The sequence below is a fragment of the Andrena cerasifolii genome, chromosome 12, assembly GCF_050908995.1.
Source record: "Andrena cerasifolii isolate SP2316 chromosome 12, iyAndCera1_principal, whole genome shotgun sequence".
In the NCBI taxonomy this organism is placed as follows: domain Eukaryota; kingdom Metazoa; phylum Arthropoda; class Insecta; order Hymenoptera; family Andrenidae; genus Andrena; species Andrena cerasifolii.
In genome coordinates, this window is record NC_135129.1 from 5,406,146 (window position 1) to 5,430,037 (window position 23,892).

Consider the following 23,892-nt stretch of genomic DNA (forward strand, 5'->3'; position numbering starts at 1 on the left):
AAATGGCTTTAACGGCTCTAAAGAGGTACGCGCGATTAAACTCCGGTCGTTATTAGTTCGACGCCTGGAACCTGTTTTCGGGATTGACTTTTCCTCGGGTGTGATTTACAGCCGCCGGGGGACGGAGCCGCGTCGATTTCAACCCCCTCGCCGTGGAATTATGGATTGTTTCGGGGGGAGTTTCGCGGAACCGACGCGACGTGCTGGATGGAAGTTGCTGTCTAACTTGTGTCGAGGCATGAAAACGAAACTGAAGCGGCTCTTTCGTTTTAGTGCAATGGTTGAATAAAAGGAGAAGGGACTGTAAGGTTTAGGGGTGTACATGGAAGTTAGGATATAGCTATTTCAGTTCTCATAACCTTGGCTCGCGTGACAGTTTCATGATCTATGCATGAGACGAAGGATGTTGATGGGGAATGTCAACACTGGTATGCAGACCAAGTTCTGGGTTGAAGAATCAAAGACCCAACTTGATTTGTATCATGGTTTGAGGAGGAAATATTTTGTGGGTCCTTTACATTTGAACCCCTTAGTTGACAAGTGAATTAAGTCCCTTTTCTTAGTATTGTGAAAATTCGACTTTCGTGTAATGCTTTATAAAATATTAAGGACAGAATGTAGCTTTATGGTAAGAAAATAAAGTGAAAGAATAGTAATTATGATAACGTAACTTAAAAGAAAAACTACATTTCTTTCAATAGTAAAGTAACGGTATCATAGCGAATAATCAAATACCATTATTGCACTGAATTGTAATATCACTTCCTTGTAATAATGTGACGTACGCCATACGGCAATTGATGTATTAATAATCATTACTTATACGAATGTTATTTTCAAGGCACTACGAGAAAAAAATCAACACTTTCCACTAAACACAGTATATTTTTAGATTGAGTATCTCATTTATTATAATAGGTGTATTAAGGAACTCATTCCTTGCTGGATTCGTCATCACTTTCTACAATCGCACTGGTTTTTAATGTGTGGAAAAATGTATGATGAATCGGAGGAATAAACTTTAGCAAATCTAGCATGTCCTTCTTTTTAGCCGCTTTTAACAATCACTTTGCTTAAGCTGTAAAATTGACTCTTATTTTTTATAAACATAAAAGAAAATATACTCAATTTAGATTGGTAAATAAAACAAGTTTCCTTAATACTTACTATTTCTATAATAAACTCATTTTTCGTAATTTTGGACTTACGCCACTTGTCAATTGAGGGGCTCATATTCAAATACCATCACAATGCAACCCTATTTCTACTCGAACTGGATCCCCATTTATATTTCACGACACGTTCTAATTTCAGCAGAGCTGACAGCAGCGAACGATTAACCGGACGATCCAATCTTTCGCGAAAAGTGTTGCCCAATTCAGCCCATCCATCGCCCGAAAGATGTCCACGAACTTTCATAAGACGGGATCGTACGAATCCCCTTGAAACGTCAGGCAGCTGCATCCACGGGGAGGCGCGAATCTCGACGAGCAACGTATATAAATATTATTTATGTTCGAAGGTGTACATAAAACTGGAAATCCTGGCATGCGTTACGGTTTGAATACCGCGTTAATAAAGCTCCGTGAGAGAAACGCAAGCCAGGGAATCTTTGTTCTCTTCAAGAGGACGAGCGAGTAGGTAGAGAAAAGGGGGGTGGAAAAGAGAGAGAGAGAGAGAAAGAGAGAGGGCAAGGAAAAAATGCTGGAGGAAAAGAAGAGGACGAAGGTGGAGGGTTGGAGGAGAGGAGCGAGGGAGAGAGAAAGAGAGAGAGAGAGAGCGGTTTATGTCTGACATGGTAATTTTTATTTCCCCGGGCAAAAAGGCGGGCTTTCATGCGGTCGGCGCTTTCATCCTGGTCTCGAATGATAAAGGCTCGGGAGGAACAGAGACGGGAACAGAGGGGACGGGGGAGGGCGAAAAAAACGTAGGAAAAGAGGAGCAGCAAAAACGTTAAAATTATGGGTCTAGCTTTTCAAGGAACCATACACACATGGGAATACAAACAATAGACCACCCTTCTCGTCCTTACGTCACGGCGCGCGGGCTTAGTTCGCGGCCTCAGTGTTCAACTTTGCAACAGTTTTGTCGACCCTTTGCCACGCTTCCAGGATTATCAACGTAAAAAAGCCGGGAATTGCGGAATCGCGTTCAAAGTGTTGCGCGGCGCCCCTGCGAACCACTTTACCCGCCACAGGCGTAAAACAGCGCGTATGCTCGGGAAGATCAACTAAATTGATACACACGACGGAGCAATTACTCAAACTACATACCGCTTTTCAATACCACGCGCGACGTTCAATTCGACGTCTGCTGCGTAGAAATAAAATGCATTTGAAAATGAACAATCGCCTTGGCTGCTAATTTCTTTCAGAGTTGATTCACCTTTCTATAGCCAACGAATTCTACTGTCGAGAATAAAATTGTTGTACCTGAAGCCCTAGCAGAAAATTGCAGCCGAATTACCCTATCCTTAATGCAAGCTAAGTTATGCTTGTAGGTAACTATGGTAGCTGGTAACTATGTTAACCAGAAACTCGGTTGATTGAGTAATTATTCTATATTGTGCTGTGAGTCACAGTGGGTGTCTGAGAATTTTTATTGCACGCGTTACCTGCGAAGGCTGAGCTTTTCCAATGGAATTAAAGTGAGGCGTTTGAAAAATAATGAACACAGGTTTCGGGGCCTTTGTGGTGAAATTTTTGGAAGGCTCTGAAGCTCGCGAAGGGTTGTAAATTCGTCGCTGAAAAAGCTAATGCATTCGCCAGCGTATGCTCAAAAGTGGTACACTGCTTAATTTACGGGTTTAATTAACTGCAGTATCCCTTGATACAATCGCGGCAGTCGCCTCCCTGGTGGGTTAGCAAATACATCGGACGGGAGCGCATAAAAAATTGTTCCCAGCCACATTTGTCGCATTTTCGCGGACCGGTCGCGAAGAATTAGTTGCTGCGTCGTAAAAGCGACTCTGAGACGCGTATCATAATTTGCATCGTTGACGACGACGTAGTAACACGGATATATGTACGGCGCAATTTCTCGGGAGCTAACAAACGGGAATTCTTGAGGGTAATTGTGTTTATCTAGCGAACTGCAATATTTATATTAACCCCGCGAGATTCCTCGAGCTACTCCAATGCTCCAATGACTTTCAATTTACGCAGAATTTGCAACGCCAGAAAAATAAACAGCAAGGACTTGCTAGGTTGGTACACAAACGAGGGATAATGATAGGGCAATGATTGATGATCATTGTGCCGAGTTGAATTCATTTTTAAGAGATTACAATCATATTCTGCATGAAGATACAAAAGGTTTCGGACAAATACGAATTTAAATAACAACTTAAAAGGATGCAGTACCACCTCGTAGGGTAAAATGTACTAATGCTGTAATGCTGGTACTAATAAATTGGAACTCCTGATTAAACAGCCAAATATTAAGAAGTACAAACTTAGAAAGTACTTTTTTACAATTTCTTATTTTTCTTTCGCTACAACGCTGCAAAGCCTAATAGTTGAACCGCGCATTTTACATCTGGCAATATCACAAAGTGGGACATAGGGCTGAGTTTTAGGCGTTTTCTTACAATTTTGATAAGGGGTAGGTAAGTATACTTTGTCGCTTGATAACTAAGTAATGGATTGGAATACAGATTTACTAAGTGTTGTAGGTATTTAATAGCGAATGATATAGTCTGTTTAAACACTTTAAACTTCGTTTTTAGCTACATATGTTTTTCTATATAACCTCAATTATTAGGGTGCCAATGATTGTACTTTTATGCCTATTTTTGTTTTGCATTGCATATTTTTAAAATAAAAGACTTACTATGTACTCCAGATGTTCTATTTTAATGAGAAATCCGTAATCATTGATAATAACTGAAAATTAAAACCATATAAAAACTTCACAAAAAATATAGACACTCCAATTGGGATTTTCACTTAGGGTGGCAATTATTGTACAGTTTACCCTACATCTATTAATTTGTTTCGACGTACAATTTGCATTTGGTTACATTCTAAAGAGACTGGCCCCAAGATTCTCTCATTTCGAACCTAGAATATCGAATGCAAACGACCGCGTTGTTTCTATATCTAGAATGCGCACCCTAGTGAGTGTTCCAATCGAGCAGCTATCGCGAATCGTGTGAGCTTAGCTTAGATAAATATACAATGTTGATCAAAAGAAAATAGCGGGGCGATATATTCGCCTCGATCCACCGCGGTACACTAGTCTCTTTCACCGGATACACTTTAAAGGAAAACAGCTTTGCCACATTCTAATATTGTTATTACCATTCCTCCTCTAAACCTTCCTGTAACACCATTGTGCATCAGGTAACAACTAAATCCTCACGATAATCTGACTCCATTAGCGTAATGAATGGAACAAGTGAAGTTCTCTCAAACACCGTAAGCACAGCCATCACGAAATTCTAAAGCAACGGGGAAGAAGACCCAGAGAAAAACAACCTCGTCGAGCAACGAGTCATACATATTCCGTCATAATCGTTCAGCCACCGACATATACCAGCGAATCCAAGGAATCCCGCAACAAAAATATATTCCATCCGAGCCGCAAAAGAAACAAATCTCATATCCAATACGGGGAATACAACATCGTTCTGGCAGTGGGAGCAGGCTCGAGGAAGGGGGGGAGCGGAAGGGAAAGAAATTACGCGGGCAAAATTGTAGGGAGGAATGCGGATGTACCGACACACAGAAAGGTATGCGTGATTTTGACTTGACGGGGGAAGAGTGGCTGCCAAGCACAGCCACTTTAAATGCAGATGCACCTTGCACACGCTGGAGACATCTTCTGCTCCACAATCACCTTTACTCACTCGAACCCCCGATCCCCCTCCTCCGCCAATCGACCACCCCCTCCTCAAGTTTATGGTTCTCCGATGCTCTTCTTTTAAGTACCAATAACTGTCCGGCTCTCTGAAGTATCGGAAGCATTCGGCGTGCAGCCTGCACCCGTGTGCAAGTGTGCATGTGTGCACATGCACGCGAAGCGATCGATAGCGTGTACATACCATTTTCGATATCTCAAGAGCGCTTAAGTAAACGGTGTATCTCTCCTCCACGGGCCTGCCCTCCGTCGCGATCTTCCCGCCCCGAGTTGCACTTTTCCTGCCACCCCATCCTATACCCTCGCGCGACTCTGTTGCAGCTCGCGGATAGTACATACTTTCGCGCGCGATTTGCCAACGGGACTCCGCCGCAATCTACGCTGCCTGCGAGCAGATCTCGCGCACGTTATGAGGCGCGTTTTAACACCCTCGTCGGGACTCCCGACAACCCACTGAACGACGTTTATTCCCGGTCTCGAGGCCCTGACTCAACCCTGATGAATTTCACCTCGACGATCTGGCGCGACGAACCTTTGTTCGGGTCACCCTTGGCGCTCGGCGAGGCTGCATTCGATGTATGTATCTTGCGTTTGATCTTCTGCTTCAGATTTATTTTCACCGTAATAGAAGCTGCGTTTAACTGCTTAGGTTCGAATGGTTTAAGACAGGCCTGGCCAACCCAAATGCTTTCACTAATAGGTGAAAAGCTTCATTAACTTTTTCAGACGAAAAATATTTGACACGTTTCTTTTGCTGTCGGCAATCGTCCATATTGAAGCAGTGAAAACAGCCCCTGAACTTGGAGGTCGAAAACATATTTTCTGAATTTTTATAAAAACTGAGCAGCGGGTGGATTCGACTTTAAAAACACACACACTTTTAAAAACAATTTGTTCTAATAGTTCTCGAGATATTCCAGAAAATATGTTTCCAACTCACAACTTTAGGGGTTGTTTTCACCCCCCTCAACGTGTACGATTGCCGATAACAAAAAATACGTGTCAAATATTTTTCACTACTCTGCAAATCTACACAAACTCGGCGCGTGCGAGTTCGATATGTTCCCTTGTTAGGCTGCTAAGGTGAATATTTAGTTCCCACGCTTAACCACGACTCGAAAGTGTTTCACGTTTCATTAAATCTTTTCAGAAATCCGCGAATACTCGTGGCTTTTGCATTCAGGTCTCGTGAGAAATATGGCTGAAATTTCTACCCCTTCCTTGCATTGTGCATCCAACTTCTTGTATTAACAGTTTCTCCGCCCCGTACCCCGTCATTTCTTTCCCTCAGAGTCTTAGTTCTTTCGTGGTCTTCCAGATAATTTTGCACACCATCTGTCATCGTAAACGTCGCTCTTGTCGGTGATTCAACAGCACTACAAGACTGTCCGACGTTGATTTATTATGAAGCCTGGCCGAGCAGCGCAAAAACAGAGCATTCCGCGGAATAGATTTCTGACGTTCCCTAAACTCTCCCTCCCCCGAAAAAATTAGGTTTATTATCCCCTCCGCCCCCGCATTCCATGCTTACGAATCCACTCGCTCCAGTTTATTACCCGACGCAGCAAAGTACTCCGCGAAAGTACTACCGCTGTGTTCGACTTGTTAGAAAAAAATATCCACTGAGAAATTGTTCGGCACTCCTTCCCTCAACGTGTGTTTTGCTGGCAGTGATTACGAGGAATTTCTCTCGAGCAGAGGGGAGTCTCGCGAGAGGTTTGTATATTGATACTACTTGATACTTTGGATAATATTCTAGAAACATCACGCGATCTGGATATTCAGTGTATACAAATCGGGAGCTGCAGAATTACAAATTTGTTTACAGAGAATCGCGTCGAGCTTGTTTTATAGGAAGTAATTCCTCGTATTTTGCGCGCTGCGCTATGCATTGGATGACGTTAACAGTGGCATCGAGAATTCCACCTGAAGCCACGAATTTATTCAAGTTGAATACGGACGCGAGAAATTATTAACCAACTTTCGCGGCATCATTACGGAGCTATTAAACTGCTAATTAGATACTCATTATCTGGGGGTAATTAGGTGGAGAAAGTAGCTCCTCAAGTGAAAAAAGGTGTTAACTTCGGACAACTTTTTTATACACCCTCTGTAATGGTCGAATGAAAGTGCAGGAACGCGAAGTTACGCTGGCGTGGTAAAATAATAGCGGCAGTGAAGTAGGAATCGAGTCACGTACTGTCGCATCATTTCAAACTCGTTTTTGGATAATCAAAAGGCTAATGAGAATGATCATTTCTCATTCGACAAAGCACACTTATCGCGCAACGAATTGTTGGCCAGTATTTCACCTATGCAAAGAACGCTAGCCAATATTACCTTGGGAACGTGCAAACGCCCAAGCCTTGGTGGATTTAATGGGGACGTTTAAACGGTATTTTGAGGCGCGTATATCGCGAAACGCTGTTCATTAAACCGTTAAATGTGCACAAATGGAAATGGATATTTAACATCATGAACACGATACACTGTACGTTTTGACAAAGCAAATAAACCCTAACGCGAACAGAATACCCTGCGCCGAAATATATTATTATTATGAGTAAATTGAGATTACGCCGAAGCTCTCTATGAACGTGTATAAACCTTATATACCTTGCCGATTATTGCGGAATTAAATAAGAGGATAAGACAGACGTTTATTGTAAAAATTAAATATATATAAAATAAAATTATTCTTATTAAAATACTAAATGATATAAATGAATTAAATTCAACTAATAGATGAAGAATATTTAATAGAATAAATTTTATGAATACTATTAAAATTTCTAGATTTATATTATTAATTTTTTTATTAAGTTAAATGAATAAGAAATATCTGAATAAGAAATAAGAAATTACACATTTCCTCCGAGGACAGTGTTCATCGAGACCGCAGACACGTGCGATACAAGGTATTTGCACAAAAGTGAGAATTTTCGCACGCAAAAATTACTCATCATCTGTCGAAACGGAAACCCGCGGAGAACCCGTCGGAGCTTGTAACTCGGCGAAGTGCAAAGATCGCTAGTAATTTCGCGGCGCCTCCATTATAAAACTACGGTCATTATCGCGGTGTTAAATGCATACACCTCCTGCAAGACGAGTGTTTAACTTTATAAGCACTAAACGCTGAAACAGCACTATATCCCCCATTATTCGAAAGGCGTTGCAACGAAGCGTTCGTATACTTAAGGGTCAGAGTTTCCTCGAAGAGCAAAGTTTGGTGCGTCGAGAGTTGCAGCGAATTCTGGGATTTTCTTGCAGCTATGAATAATGAACCGGGGCCAACCCCCGTAGTGATAAGGCAATCCGGAGCGATCGATCGAAAATTAAGTGGAAGCGCGGTAACTTTCAGCGCAACGTGTCTCATATTTACTGGCAGGAGTAAATTAAAAGTCCACGCCTTCTGCTTCGATGATCGCTGAAACGCGACGAACCTTAGGAGGATCTTCCTCCAACGATCATCGTACACGTATCTTTTTCTTATCACAGAAAGAAAAATTGAATTTATACCCCGTCACACTGAATTCCTGGTCCACGTTCGAAGTCGCAAAATATTGTACAAGGACATGCTGGTTGGACTTATTTGAATGGCTATCGAGCAATCAATTTAGGCGATATAGGCGGTTGAAAGAAGGCGATTTTGTTAACAAAGAGGGAATCGATGGACTACTTTCGGCGGAAAGTAATCGCGGACCCCATTTCCCCGCGCGAGCAAGTTGATAGCCCGGAACTTGGGGTCTTGAAAAGAACCGATATCAAATCGAAGTTTCGGCCAGTAACAAACGTCTGTCTGTCCCCCTGTAATTGATTTTAACTACGTATACATCTGCATGGACGGGCCTGTAACTCTTGCCTACCGGTTTCTGACGGAGAATTCCGAATCACCGATCACCGGGGGCGAAACTTTTCTGGGAAGATCACTGTCGGGATCCAAGAGACGAGCCGGAAAACTTTCATTCGAGTTTGCAAATCCTCTTTGCACCGAGATATACCCAGTTCCCCTGCAGTTTTAAGAATATTATTCGTCGTCCATATCCGGAGTTGGCCGTAAAAGATCTACGGGGGTAATCTAAATTCGTGCCAACGTTTTGCATAGTTTTAACGACTCGTGCGAACCTCTTTGGGGGGGGGGAGGAAAGATGTGAATCGCATCCCATGATGAAGATTGATGGACTAACAATTGCTACTCCGATGGTAGAGGTAATTGGAGGGCTTAATAAAATTACAGGATAAAAATAGTAGTCCTACTTCAAGATCCCCCGACGGGAGGATGATGAGGGAAGAAATTAGAACCATACGCAAAAGACAAACTCAATAATATCAAGATAGGGTGGCTAAACGGCTCCAACAGGTATAGCGAATTAAATGAAATATGGAAATGTTCTCCCAAAATGCAGAATCTATTCCCTACGCACATAGATACATAATTTGACCGCAACGAAACAGAGTTCTCAATTAGAACACGTCGACCGCGAAGCACGCTAATTTTGCACGCTGGCGAAGCAGAGAATCCGTCTCGAAACGAAGGTAACTGGTCCCAAGTCGGATCGAACATGTTAAGGGGAGGTTCCGGTCTAAATGTACAGATTTTTTTTTTATTTCATTTTTCGAATGTTCAATCTTTTAGGAATACGTGTTTAAAAAGATTTGTTGAAATTCGTCAAATTTTCGAAGTTATAGGCATTTGAGTAGCGGTAAATGCATGGGTAACACCCGGCCACTCGGCACTCACGTAAAACTTTAAACGCGTTTTTCTAGAAACAGTGTTCTCAAAACGGTGGGCGCTGTATCTCCAACAATTATTATCCGATTCGACTGAAACTTTTTTTATTTTGAAGAATATACTTCTGGCTAGGGGGGGGGGCTAGAAGAAATTACAAAAAATTAAAAATTTGTAATTTTCAAAGGCGTTGAAAGGACGAAAAATACAGGGAAAAGTGATTTCAAACTTGAAGTGTCGTTATTTTCTAAAAAAAAAGGCATTCTTTGTAATTTTTTCTAGCCCCCCTCCCCCTAGACAGAATAATAATCTTCAAAATAAAAAAGGTTTCAGTCGAATCGGATAATAACTTTCGGAGATACAGCGCCCACCGATTTGGATCAATTTTTTGACGCCTTGACTTTAACGGCTACCCAGGGCCGTCTGCAATGATTAATTATAAAACAAAAAATATATTTCTATAATCTAAGACATCCTTAATACAATGCAAAAAGTCCCATTAAATTATATATAGTAGTTTTCCTTTAATTAATTCCTAAATATCACCTATTTTTGGGGCTCTAGACCGAAACCTCCCCTTAAGGGTCGATCGACGAGGCACCGGTCCACAAAATATCCCAGGGATAGAACGATGAAGCGGATCGCGCAGCAGAACGTAACGAAACGAACTCGGTATAATTCCAATTAGTATCAGGCAGAGGCGGGCGTGTTTTTGAAATGCGCGGCCGGATCGCGCCGCGCGGAAACGAACAAGAGGGCATCTGCAATTACACACTTTTAATGGAGAAAACTTTTTAAGAGGGACATCTCGTTAAAGCGAAATACCGTGCCGCCGCGGAACTAATGCCGCTTCCGGGGGGTGAAAGTATACCTAAGGCGGAATGCAGTTCCCAGACGCGGCTTGTCTAAATAATTACCGAGCCCCGCGCACGCATCCTTCCGAGATTGTCTGCTACAATGCTGGATAAACGCGGGCAGAGACGGGGAGGGTGGTAGTGTGACAAAGGGGATCCACTAAATTCCGATTACTCCGGGGATATTACGGGAACTCGATAAATTGCGAATTCGCTCCATTCGTTCTGGCGAACGATGGCACTTGTTAATGGAGATTTTAAGATAGCCCAACTTCGCCGCGGAACTTCCTCCTGTTTCGCCCGTAGCCGTGTAAATGCAAGAATTAGTCAACTGAAATTATTACTCGGGGCTCGCAAGGTGGGACACTCGAAATTATACGCGCCCCGAATATTTCTGTTGCTTCTGGGGCTACGGTAACAGTGCGGAGGGGAGGGGTGAAAGTTGTTGGTGGATTGTGGGAGAAAGTGTGATGGTAGAGAGATCATTTTTATTAGAGACTGGCTTTACTAATCGGCTTCGATCCGAATTTAGATTCTGATTTTATACAACAAAATTTTGTTGTGAAAATAGTCACAGGCGTTAAGAGCTGAGGCACATTTGGCGATACCAGAGTTTACCGTTCGACAGGTTTTACCGGAGAGAGAAACACACGAACATGTAAACTTTCTGCTTTATATATTGGGTCATTCCACGCGAAATCGGACACTTTTCGGAGCAGCATCTGGGATTTCGGTGAAACTTGGATTTGTTGCAGTATTCAGTGATATATAAACGTATTTCAAAGGATTTTTCAAAATTTTCAAAATTTTAGATCACACAGCTCCTAGAAATATAGCGTTGACTTTTTTTCAATAAATTATAACTGCTGAACTAAGAGACAGATAAGAATGAGCTTTTGGGTGCTTACTGTGGGGAAATAAGAGTGACTAATAAAAATTATGTCACTTGAAGAAAACAAATTTTAGACCATTTATTTTACAATTGTTGTAAACAAATGCAATTTTATACTAGCAGGGCACTATTTAAAATTTTGAAAATAAATGAGAATATAGCCCTATATGTGCTCTTTACGGACACGTTTTCAGAAGCACAGACACTTTAAAATTGGTCGCACGAAAATTACTTGAATGTGACGCTGCGTCACCCAGCACCAGCGACCATTATTTTAAGATAATGGTTTAAAGATTTTGAAGATTGTCAGTGTTTTTGTGAATAGGTGTATTCGTCTGATGGGTTAATTGAATATATGCAGTGCGTTTTGATTTTGACGAAGCCACTGAGGAAAACCATTGAAGAGAGCCACACTTTTCAGAAGCCTTGGCATGAAGGATCGACTGTCAAAAATTTGAAAATCCAACGTTCCCTTTCATCAAAAGTCTACACCGAAAACCATACAAATATTTTCGCTCTCGTTGCGCAAACACATTATAGGATTACACAGCTAAATATGCACATGTGCTTTTATTCAACAATAATAAGCAACTTGAAACGATAATTTTGGTTTATTCCGCGGGTTATACTTACACAATATACGATGCGTAATAATATCGTTCGTGTGATTTGCAGTAGAAGATAAACTTTCGTCTAATATTGAAAATCGGGCAAACATGTGTATATTTCACTGTTTACCGCAACGAATGGCTATATGAGGACCGAAATGAACGGGATAATTCGTTTGATAAAATTAATGGTGTGTAACGGGCGAAGTCCTGAAGCATGCCCATTATTATTACGTCGATAAATCTGCTTCGGAAAGTAGCTTAAAACAAAAACACTGCCGGGCTGCTTAGATTTAAAGCCTTGACGTTCGCAATCGAAGAAAAACGAAAATCTACGAAAAATGTGGTGGAAACTGATCGCAGAATTCGCCCAGAATATACTGCCTATCTAAATAATTTATAACTAACCACGTTTCCCCAAATAGGTTCCCCAATATAAGAATGGCCTGAATCAACCTCATTTTACTTTTTAGGAATTAATGGTCAAAGGCTAATATTCGACGGAAGAAGTAAAATTATAGAAAAAATTCAATTTTCATCTGTTTTTTCTACACCACTCTCCTTCCAAGAGGTTTCCTTCTTCCCTCACTATTTCTCGTTCGAATTTAGCCGCAGAGCTCGTTACGAAACTGCGACTACCCTGGAAGTGTCTGCTTATGCATGGATTGTATCACTGGCTCGTATCGCTGGTATTCTAGAACAGGACGCGCCTCGAACTGAATCGAATTTATAGGATGATAGACGAAAGAGGGTTAAATGTGTCATTCCGTCGTATCGAACGGCAGAGAGCGAGTATCCGAGTGCAAAATGTGCAGACTTTGCTAGCCATTTTGCAGTTTCACGCGGTGTGCAAGCGCGGAGAGATGTTCGTTCTGCGCACCTTCACGGATCCTGACTGACCTCGATTACGGGTCGAAAAATGCAAATTAAATTAGATATTTCTCACCGGTTCGACTGAGTTTTATCTGGATATTCTCGCCAACAGTTGAAACTAATATATGAAATAACAGGAATGTCGGAATACCTGATAATATGTCCATCTATGATATTTGAAGAAACCTTAATGTCAAACCAATAATTTTGCAGTTCAGTTGACCTAATTTCAGGTTCGTTAGAAGGAAATATAACTTAAAAAAAAGCAGTACTCTGTGTTCTTTGTATCGAATATTTCCAGCAATTCAATAACGACAAAGCAATATTGGTCGGTAGAATCAATCGAATTGGAAACTTTCGTAAAAAGTTTCGTAAAATCATTTTGTAATAGTATCGCTATGAAATTAATAGCTACGGCACAATGAATAAATTGTACATTATTTTCATCGTTACAATGTCTAAGCTAAATAATAAAATCGAAACACAATCGGTAACTTCTGCGCAAAATAGAGGCGAAAGCTTATTCCGCTGGCTCAGTGTGCAATTTCGCTTAATTAACACCTGTCGTTCACTAGCAATGCATCGATTTCAGGTCAAAGTGTTACTAAACTTATACCCGGAATTATTAAGTAATCATAGTCAGTTAGTATTGCCCATGGAACTTGTTACACAGCTGCCAGTTACGTATTAAAATGTAACGTTATTATCAAGTAACAGGAGGCTAACGTTATTATTTCGATCAGCTTAGCAATTGTAATTCCTCGTGTACCTGACATATTTCGTTTCTGTCAGATTTTCCGTAGCGAACAGCTGATCCAAACCACTTTTGAAACTGTCAGTCCAGTTAAGCATCATGTTGAAAATTTTACAATCAAATAATATTAGACTTTAGTAACGCCGGAATATCATTCAAGTAAGCTGATTTCGAAAAACATTCTGAACGATTCTAAAATTATCTATAAAAATTTCAATTTCTACTTTCATTCTATTATTCGCGAAGATTATGAACGATTGAACTTCATGCTTCGGTACATGTAACGAGGCGAACGTGCATACTAACTTAAATCTAGGATCCTGGAGCACAAGACAGGATACTTCGACCCAATTATTTATTCATCACGACCATAATCCCTCGGATACACTGGATCGTAGTGTAATTTATGCTCTATATCGTCGAGCGTAGCATAGTTGCAAGATCTATATTACTACCGTGCACATCCTATTTTCATCGCATCGAGATCCTCGGTAATCGGATTAATATAATCAATATAGCTATGAAAACAGCATTGCAAAATGAGACAGCTCTTCTAATAGAAATTCGCGAAACTACAAGCAGCGCTACAACTTATCTCCTTGCATGAGGATATCGTCATCTTTAAATAAAGTTCTCTAAAATGTGCAGGGCTTTGCATAAAAGATAAATGAATTATTATCGCACTCAACACATTCTGATCTACGAAATTATTTATGACACTCTAAATTTAGAAGAAATTTCAACCTAACAGTTCCAGACCAAAATTAGCTCCATCATTGGTATTTGCATAATTAAACTAATAATTGCGAGCGAAATGTTACAAGAGACAAATAAAAATTTCCACACTCCTATTTGCTCTTTAGAATCCTGACAGGAATTGAAAGATCTGAGCTTGCAATTCACCAAAGTTCCTCCAGAAAAGAGCTTCGAAAGAAAGCGGAAAATTCTTCAGGGAAGCCATCTCATTCCCATTCTCCGCGTTCTGCTAAACAGATTTAAATACTTCCGAAGTTGTCGCAGCTCGGAAGCTAATCGCCCGTGAAAATTAAGTATCCCTCTCTCTATAATAGAGGTATGGTCGGCGAACAGGAAGCAAGTGCATCTGCCTGACATTCCCGTTGCCCAGAAATGTGTCTACGACGTGCAATGGCCACGGCTACAACATACCGTACTGGCTGCGGTCATTTTCAGTACGCTGGGTTAGCCAGGAATGTTAATAGAAAATACTCGGTGTCTCCAGACTTTAATTACGAGCCGTGAATGGAGATCGCGGACCGAAGAAGCTTATAATAAGCGTCCGTGATCATTAGAAATCATTGAAACCCACGATAAAAAAATACCTACTTCTAATTTCGACTCGTGGTAATAGCCAGAAGGCTTTTCCACCCCCACGATTGAATGATAACAATAATTCCATCAGAGAATCACCAGTAGTTTAATAAATTTCAGGAAGAAACAAAGACTCACAAATCACCTCCGTGTTTAAAGAACCAATTTATGCACAAGAGTTTCTATTATCACCCAAAATAATACCACAAATCGTGCGCACTCCCTTAGCCATGAAATTCACCGATAATCCTCAGAACTCTGCACCGAGAATCTCCTCTAATTCCATTACCGCTGTCTAAAATGATAACAAGACGAAAAAAGTAACTCCGGAACGAACGGACACTCGTTCAGGAGCGACCACTCTTCTCACAAAGGCATCCACGGGAACGATATGGTCGATGCCGCGAAAAGAAGGAGGAGCGCGAAGAAAGAGTGACCACTCGAGATGACTGCGAAGGTGAGCGTGGCCACGACAAAAGGCAGATCGAAGAAAGCTTTCCCTCAGACGTTTTCGCGAGACCTCGCCCGATTTTCGAAACGACCCTCGATCCTAGAGCCCCGTAACGTTAAATTCGCGATTAAAATGCATTGCGTAAAATCGAGTAGACCCTATCGCCTGGCTGTTCCGGGCGCCCGGGCTTTTCCACCCTCGCTGGCCCGCTATCACTCTGGCACGGATTTGATGAACAGTGCGCGCCGCTTAAATAACTGATGATACAGTTAAGGAAAAGGAGTGGAGATAAATGTTACTGCGGCTTGGCGGGATTTGAACGGGGGGGGGGTAGTTAAGATTAGAACCAGCCAATGTTGGCCGTGTTGAGGTCGGGAACGTTGAGAAATTACCCCTCCCGCGTGATTTTTACAGGGATCGGGGATTTATCGATGTGGAAGACGAGGTAGCATATTAAGCGACGCAGACTCTTCGGGGCTCCGTGTCAGGCACTCGTAGGAAAATAAAATTAAGTACGCCGAGACGATGTAACTAATTGCCACGAATCTGGTGTGCTCGAGAGGCAGACTATTTTCCTTTGATGTCGCCCGATATTTCGCAGGGCCATCCCCCTGTTCGCGAGCCCGGCAAGGTACATTAATAACAGCGCTTAACAATTTCGATCATCGGTGCTTGTAATAATCTTGTTCACGCTTAATGCCGCGTCAAAACGCTCATCATAAGGGGATTAAAATTTTACGTGCTCATAATTCACACTCACCAGGGGAATTTATTGTTCCCATAGTTGAAAGCCTTCCATGTCCAATTAAATGAACGGCACCTGAACGCGTGCTTTTCAATTAATCTATCACCGTTCCCGCCGCCAGCTAAAAATTTGTTTACCTCAAATGTTCGATTTTGGGGCGGGAGCATTCGCGGCGTCGACAGCAGCTTTGCAGATACGTATCATCGCGAAGAGCCTGATTAGTTAAATGGCCGATCATTCAATGACTTACTTAGTCTGTAGGAATATGTTGGAGTGAATAACTTGGACATAGGGGAGAGGTGCGACAAAAGGGACCCTTTTGTTTAGCGTCCATTTCTGACAATGTCGTTATAGGTATTTAAAAAGCAAGTACATCGATAGAAAGCGTGTTTATTTCCCTCCAATAGAAGTAGGGGAGGCCGGGGCTAAAAGTTCCGATTTCGATAAAACATAAAAAAAATGAAAAAAAAAATTTTTGCCCACCCTCCAAAAAAAGTTATGAACAAAATAAAAAATTTGTCTTCATCACCCACCATGAATGCATTTCAATTTTTTAAAAGAAGGATACGAATGTACCGGACCTGGCCACGTTTGCCCACTCTCAGATTTCATTTGCCCACCCTCCAGAATTTAAATAAAAAATAAAAACCTCGAAAAGAAGGGTACAGGTGGAACGATCGCGTTAAAGTTCGATTTTTCTAGAAAATATTATCAAAATGTTCTTTCAACGATGCAGTCCGTTAGTTTACATGTAGAAGAGATTTACCCATGCATTAATTTCGTATGGCCACCCTCCAGAATCGAATTATTAATAAAGATAGCCAAGAAGTGCGGTACCCGTTGAAGCGATCGCGTTAAAGTTCGATTATTCTAGAAAATATTATCAAAATGTTCTTTCAACGATGCAGTCCGTTAGTTTAGATGTAAAAGAGATTTGCCCATGCATTAATTTCGTATGCCCACCCTCCAGAATCGAATTATTAATAAAGATAGCCAAGAAGTGCGGTACCCGTTGAGACGACCAAGTATAAGTTCGATTTTTAATTAATTAAACGATGAAATCGTTTGTTTAACAATGCATATCGTTTGTCCAGATGTAGAAGAGATTTGCCCATGCATTAATTTCGTATGCCCACCCTCCAGAATCGAATTATTAATAAAGATAGCCAAGAAGTGCGGTACCCGTTGAACCGAATACCTTTCTGTTCGTTTTTTTCCGAACGAATTATCAAAATCGATTGTTCTTACCTTAAAGGTTGAAGGTGTTTGGTGACATGTTATCGAAAAAATGTTGCACACACTTCTTTCTCACTTTATTCGAACGACACTTCAATTTGTATCGCTCATCGAACACTTCACACTTTTCACACATCTGCAGCATGTGCAGAATAACACCAGAGTGGTTTTCTAGTCATTTTTCACTAATTACCGCAATGATACCGCACAACGGAAAATAATATAATCTCACAGTTACTTCACGAACCGTAAATGAACGCACGGTCTTACAAGAGCTGTGCCCGAACTCTGTAGACCGACTGACTTTCGTGCGTCGTTGGAAACAATTCGACAATATCGCAGACATTTGTTTACGTTTCGGCAGTGGCACTCGGCGCTGCGCCCCTTTAGGGTAGCAGCGCTGCGTGTCGTCATCGAACGAAAGTAACTACGCGTTTATAAACATTTCTGATACGTTGTCACCAAATAGACTAAACTCTTACGTTAAATACAAACATTGAAATTGGCTAACAAATATGTAACACATTTCAAAATTCCAATGGAAGAAGAAGGAAAAGAAATAGCGGATAGCATTAATGTTTCTAACGAAAGTAATACTAGAATTCGCGAATTCTAGTCCAAATAAAATAAATAATATACTGCCGCAATTATATTTTGATATTATCGTTGAAAGAACGATTTCGATAATATTTTCCAGAAAAATCGAACTTTAACGCGATCGCTTCAACGGGTACCGCACTTCTTGACTATCTTTATTAATAATTCGATTCTGGAGGGTGGACATACGAAATTAATGCATGGGCAAATCTCTTCTACATCTAAACTAACGGACTGCATCGTTGAAAGAACGATTTTGATAATATTTTCCAGAAAAATCGAACTTTAACGCGATCGCTTCATCTATACCCATTTTTTCGCGGTTTTTATTTTTTATTTAAATTCTGGAGGGTGGGCAAATGAAATCTGAGAGTGGGCAAACGTGGCCAGGTCGGGTACATTCGTATCCTTCTTTTAAAAAAATGAAATGCATTCATGGTGGGTGATGAGGACAAATTATTTATTTTGTTCATAACTTTTTTTTTGAGTATCTTCATAGAGTGTGCCTTATCGTTAATGCTTTAGCAGCTTTTTTAGTTATAAAGTAATATTTTTTTATAAAATTTGTCCCTTACAAACTAAGTTCAAAATAGGAATGCCCACGAGTGGTAAATGTAAGTACGTATATGAAAAATGTATAAAACGCTAAATAATAAAATAGTTTAAAATTAAATTCTACTTGAACAAAATGAGAACAATTGTACTGAAATAGGTAGGTACCTTTTTATATTGCAGATTAAAGATTATATCATTAATTTTTGACGATAAAGTTTGTCGCTTTGAATAGACACTTTATTAATTCTTAAATTGGAAGCAATACGCCATCAACTTATAAATGATAATTTAAAACAATACCATCTATGTATCAGATGATACACTATAACTTTACAGGAAAGTAAAATATAGTGTCCAGCAGTACATGTGTATGAGAGGGCAGCCATGCAACGGACGTCCCATTTAAGACTTGTTATGCTGTCCCATTTAAGACTATAAGCGAGTTTAATATATAACAAGGGATATAACAAGGGAAGTTCGGTTACCCGAGCATTCATATTTTTTTGAAACTGTACAGGTTTGTAGGAGATCTCGATAGAAGTATCAGGAAATTTTTCGTTTGTCCCCATTTTCGGTTCTTCAGGGTGAAAACACCCTTTAAATGTTAATGTGCGATTTCCTACTTTCCTCTATATCTTGAAAACTATAATAGATATAACAAAGGATTAGAATAGAAACTTAACAGTTTTCTATGCCCCATAAAACTATGTAATCGACGTGTTTAAAATTTGCAGTGGGAAATATATATTTTTTTTTAATTTCATTATACAGTTTTATAGGCCACAAAAAAACCGTCAAGTTTTCATTGGAATATTTCTTTATAAACTACAGTTTTCCAAATACTTATATAGGAAAGTAGGAAATCACACATTAATCTTTAAAGGGTGTTTTCACCCTTTAAAACCGAAAATGGGCCCAAACGAAAAATTGACTGATGCTTCTATTAGGATCCTCTACAAATCTGCACTGTTTCAACAAAAATCGGAATTTTCGGGTACCTAAACTTACCTTTTAAGAAAATTGTGATCTTTTTCATTACCTATGGCATATGTACATTTCCACTACCTATGAAGGATGATATTAAGTAAATTATAGTGCACGGCAATTCTAGATATTTATCAAGCTGCACATTGTATGTTATCGACAAACTGTCCTGTCACCATCGTAGAAAGTATCACAATACCATCTGGATCCCTTCAATCATTGACGAGAGACACAATTGGCAAGCCACTGCAATTTCCCTACGCTCTTTTTGTCCTTCTACATATTGACCTATCTCATGCCGCAATTCCCCTCGATTATCCTCGACTTTTGTCCACTGTTGTGTTATGCGGGATGTGTCTGTAATGTCGCTCGTAACTTGGAAATGGTAAGAGGGCTCCAGAGCCCTATTTTTCGTGGTGCCAGCAACTCCGTTGGGTTTTGGGATCATTCTCCCTTTCTCTACCTCCCCAATCTCTCTTTATCCTCATCTCCTACTTCTCTATTTCTCCCCCTTCCCCCCCACAGTCCTCCCCCATTTTTCTCTATCTTTATTTCTTTGCGTATCCTCTCGTGCCCCTTCACTCCGTCTCCCTACACTCTTTCTTGCGTCTTTACCGCTTCCAGTCCCTCCTCTATCTTTCTCCCATTCTCTTTCCGCCCCCCGCGTACATCCTTCTCTCCTGTCGAATGTATATTTCACGCGACTCTTTACCCCCGTCGTTTACCATGTCTCTAGCCGATAGCTGCAACTTTGGCCTGTTTCGCGTTTATTCATGGGTTTTGTAATCCTCTGTATGTAACGGAAGGCGATTAAACCTTGACAACGCACAGTTTCGGTGCTCCGAGCGAGGAGATTCTGAGGCACCCTGTCAGGCGTGATTTTGGCAGCTTAACTTGAAATTATTGTGTCAGATCGGGCAAGCGGGAAGTTTCTCTTTTAGAAATATAAATAGCACAATTTACTTATTCCTCATTCACATCAGAGCAGCAGTTCTCTAATAATAGAACAGTTATGGAATAGTAATAACAAACTTGCCTACTATGACACGAACCGTGGCTAATTGAACCTCCGCAGAAAAATACTGCCCGTGTAAAATAAATTAAACTGGCCGTGCGACCCTCCATCCATCACAACCACGCCGAAGTGGGTATTTTTCGAGATATTTAACGCGTGCTTAAAATGTCTCCCTTTGTGACCGAATTTTGCAATGAAACGACACGCCGCGCAATGTTGTTCGTCCGTTTCCGAGGCGTTCATCCGCGAAACGCATAACTCGCCGTGCAAATATTTAACGCGTAACATATTCCCGTTCCTTTTTCGCCGTATTACGCGAACGCTATGCGGGAAATGAAATAGCTGCACCGACGACGCATCATTATTCCCGGTCAAACAGAATTATGCAGAGACAGCCGATATTTACATTTTGCGCGGGATTCGCGTACAAAGCAATACAATGGATCATCTCGATCCAAACGTATCGCTTTTTGCAGCCGCGGGGCTGGCGTCGAAACCAGAAACACCATTTGGCAATTTCGCTTGGCGAGCTAGTCCTGAAAGATGACCGCGTCCCGAGCTGCTTTCAGGTTTATCCAAGCACGGGCTTTCACCCAAAGCTTTTTTCAACCTGCACCGCGCGCTACTCGTCGGATCCCAAGGTGCGAGGGCTGCGCGTCGAGGAATTCAGGCGTAGAAAGCGAAACGCTTTAGGAATGAGGCTAATACGATACAAGGATTCTAGATAAGACATTCGTACATAGCTCCGCAAGTATCTGTTTTCGAAAACACCGTCAGGATTGTGGATAATTTTTGAGCTGTCTGTTGAAACGGTCTTTCGTGTAAATCGAATGAAATGTAATCAACATCGAAAGAGTTAATCTTGTTGATGGAAACTATTGCCAAGTGTAGCGAATTGTGAGTGTTGCTTAGTTCTGATGAGTATTGATGAATATTCTAATGAATATTAGTTAATACTAAGTTCAATCAATTTGAAGTGGCTTTGAACCCATCGAGTGGCTTCGAAAAATAGTATCTACTATTTTCAGAGAAAAGTAACTGGCAATAATTTATATTATACTTGACAGAAATATGTGTAAGATTTTATACCTTCACCCTATCAATATTTAACAACGAATGTGACTTAATTAGAAATGTTACATTTAGAGACAATGCGGCAAACTTCAAAAGAGTATGTAAAAAGATAGCTCGCACGCAATAGATCGACGGTTTCTTGGAAAACAATAGAAAAATAATAATAGATACTACCGCATCAAATGGATGGATTCGTGGCTTATGGAAATATTGTGTATCGCATAGAACAACGCTAAGTTAGATTTTTCGTTACTAATTAACAACTGATAATCAGGCGTTTTCATTAAAATAAACTAACACCTGCCCTAACAGTTTATAAGTTATAATTATGTGTTGTAGGCGAGAATCAAAGTACTTCCCTCGCAGCCTTTCGGGCTGCACAGTAGAATAGAAGCCGTGCTAATGACAAAACCAATACAGTCTAACGCTTGCACACGCACACGGCTAATGAGCGTCATAAAGTCAGTGTACTATCGAGCAATAGTATGTAATTAGTAAATGGACGTGAAGCCCCTGAAATTGATCTTTCGTAAATCGCCAATCTACCCCATAGAACGTGTTAGCTACACATTCTTCCCCGAATGATTAATTACCTCCTTGGAATTTTCAAAGTTACGAGGACCTCGCCACTCGATGGAAGTTATTAAAGATAATTCGTGTGTTCATTGCGTTGAAAATAATTCTACGCGAAATTTCCGTGTTCCATCAGCGTGTTTCCTCGCTATTAGTCAGGGAACACGTGTTACTCAGAAGGAAGAATAAAATTCTCTTACGTGAGCCGCTTTTTAATGAAATCCACCTACTTGGTTATTAAATTAACCATGCATTACTGTGAAAAATTTTGTTTCCGTGGGGATACTTGATTATTAATAGAATTGCATTAATCTAAACTGTACTTCGCCCATATGTAATTCACATTTTCTGCGCATTATCACTCAATTATGAGCTGTATAATTACATTGTGTTAATAACTGCTTTTGAGAAGGAGCTGTAATTAATTTCCTGTCGGTAGTTAGACTCGATAGTCATATTCCGTTGTATATAACAACAGCTATTCATGAACGTATCGAACACAATTCCTTGAAAGATCGAGATCAAAACGAGAAGCACTTATCGTTACTGCATAAACACACTTAGATTGCTTTTATTCAATGTCAGTGTCAACTTTGAAATACATACATATTACTAATACTCGCTCATACTGAACAAATACAGTGATTTGAACGAAGCATTTGATAAAAGGACTATTAATAAGCGAGATATGTTTAATTCCTAAAATACCATTATTAATCAAAATAATTCTATTCTATACAGACACAGAGAGAAATTTCGTTTCGTTTAAGTCAGAGGAACGATAAATGCTTCATCGTTACTTCCGATGGCACAATGCACATTTCATCGATGCAATAGTTAACCATTGTAACGAAATATTCCCGACTTACGTCCTCAGCGACGAATTTAATTACAAAATCCTAATTTCATATTACGACAATCAATAATTAACGTCCAAACAAATCGAAGTAAGTTTTAAACAAAATAGAAATACATGGAGTTCCTCGAAATCACGTATGTCCTCCTAGGTTTCACGAACGACACGAACGTGTAGGTACATCGAAAATGGTTAACGTGCTCCGTATCAAACGACAAACATTAAATTTCATTTTCATTGACTTACGTTTCTCGGCGAAAAAGGAGTCCCAGACCCGTCAGCTTGCACTTCTCCACGCCCTTCGAAGCTCACTTTCACACTCGCGCCGCGCGTTATTTTTCTCCGCGTACAGCAATATTCGATCCTGTTGAGCGTCGGCGTTGTAATGAGCTTCGCTACCGTCTTCCAGGAATTCAAAGTTCGCCCCCAAGTCAGGACTCTGTCGAGCTGAAACAAGAAGGTAAACTTTTTACGATCGCGTACATTTCTACCCGTGCGATTTGTTTTCGAGGCACCGAGAACAATTTTCCTCCCACGCACAGATGATTTCTCAGAATTCTTGCCAGACAGGCATTAAATCAGCTTTACGGAATTTTTCGGTATCTATATCCTGTACATAACGGTGCGCTGAAAAGATGCTTGACAGAGTTTTCCTGCAAGCTCGTCTTCGTAGAACTCTTACAACTGAAAGGATCTCTCGGAATTCATAGGCCCTGCTCTTCTAAATAATAATGCTGAAGAGAAGGCTTGAAAACGTGGAAAATTAGGTGGGATATTCTACTCTACCGCTGAAGACGATGGAACGGTGGAAGGATATTTTTCAAGGACCCTTCGAAGAAGTTTGAAGGATGAGTCTAATGTCAAAAATAGAATAAATACTGTGTATTTAATACAGTAATATCAGATT

General features: G+C 40.6%; 1 long non-coding RNA gene across 1 annotated transcript in view; it reads right to left on the reverse strand.

Moving 5' to 3' along the window:
• The window catches only part of LOC143375439 (uncharacterized), a 74,834-nt gene that overhangs the window by 45,686 nt on the left and 5,256 nt on the right, over nt 1–23,892 (reverse strand). The window contains exon 2 of the long non-coding RNA XR_013086899.1: nt 23,232–23,424. This is a non-coding gene — a long non-coding RNA (uncharacterized LOC143375439). The remainder of the gene's footprint in view (nt 1–23,231; nt 23,425–23,892) is intronic.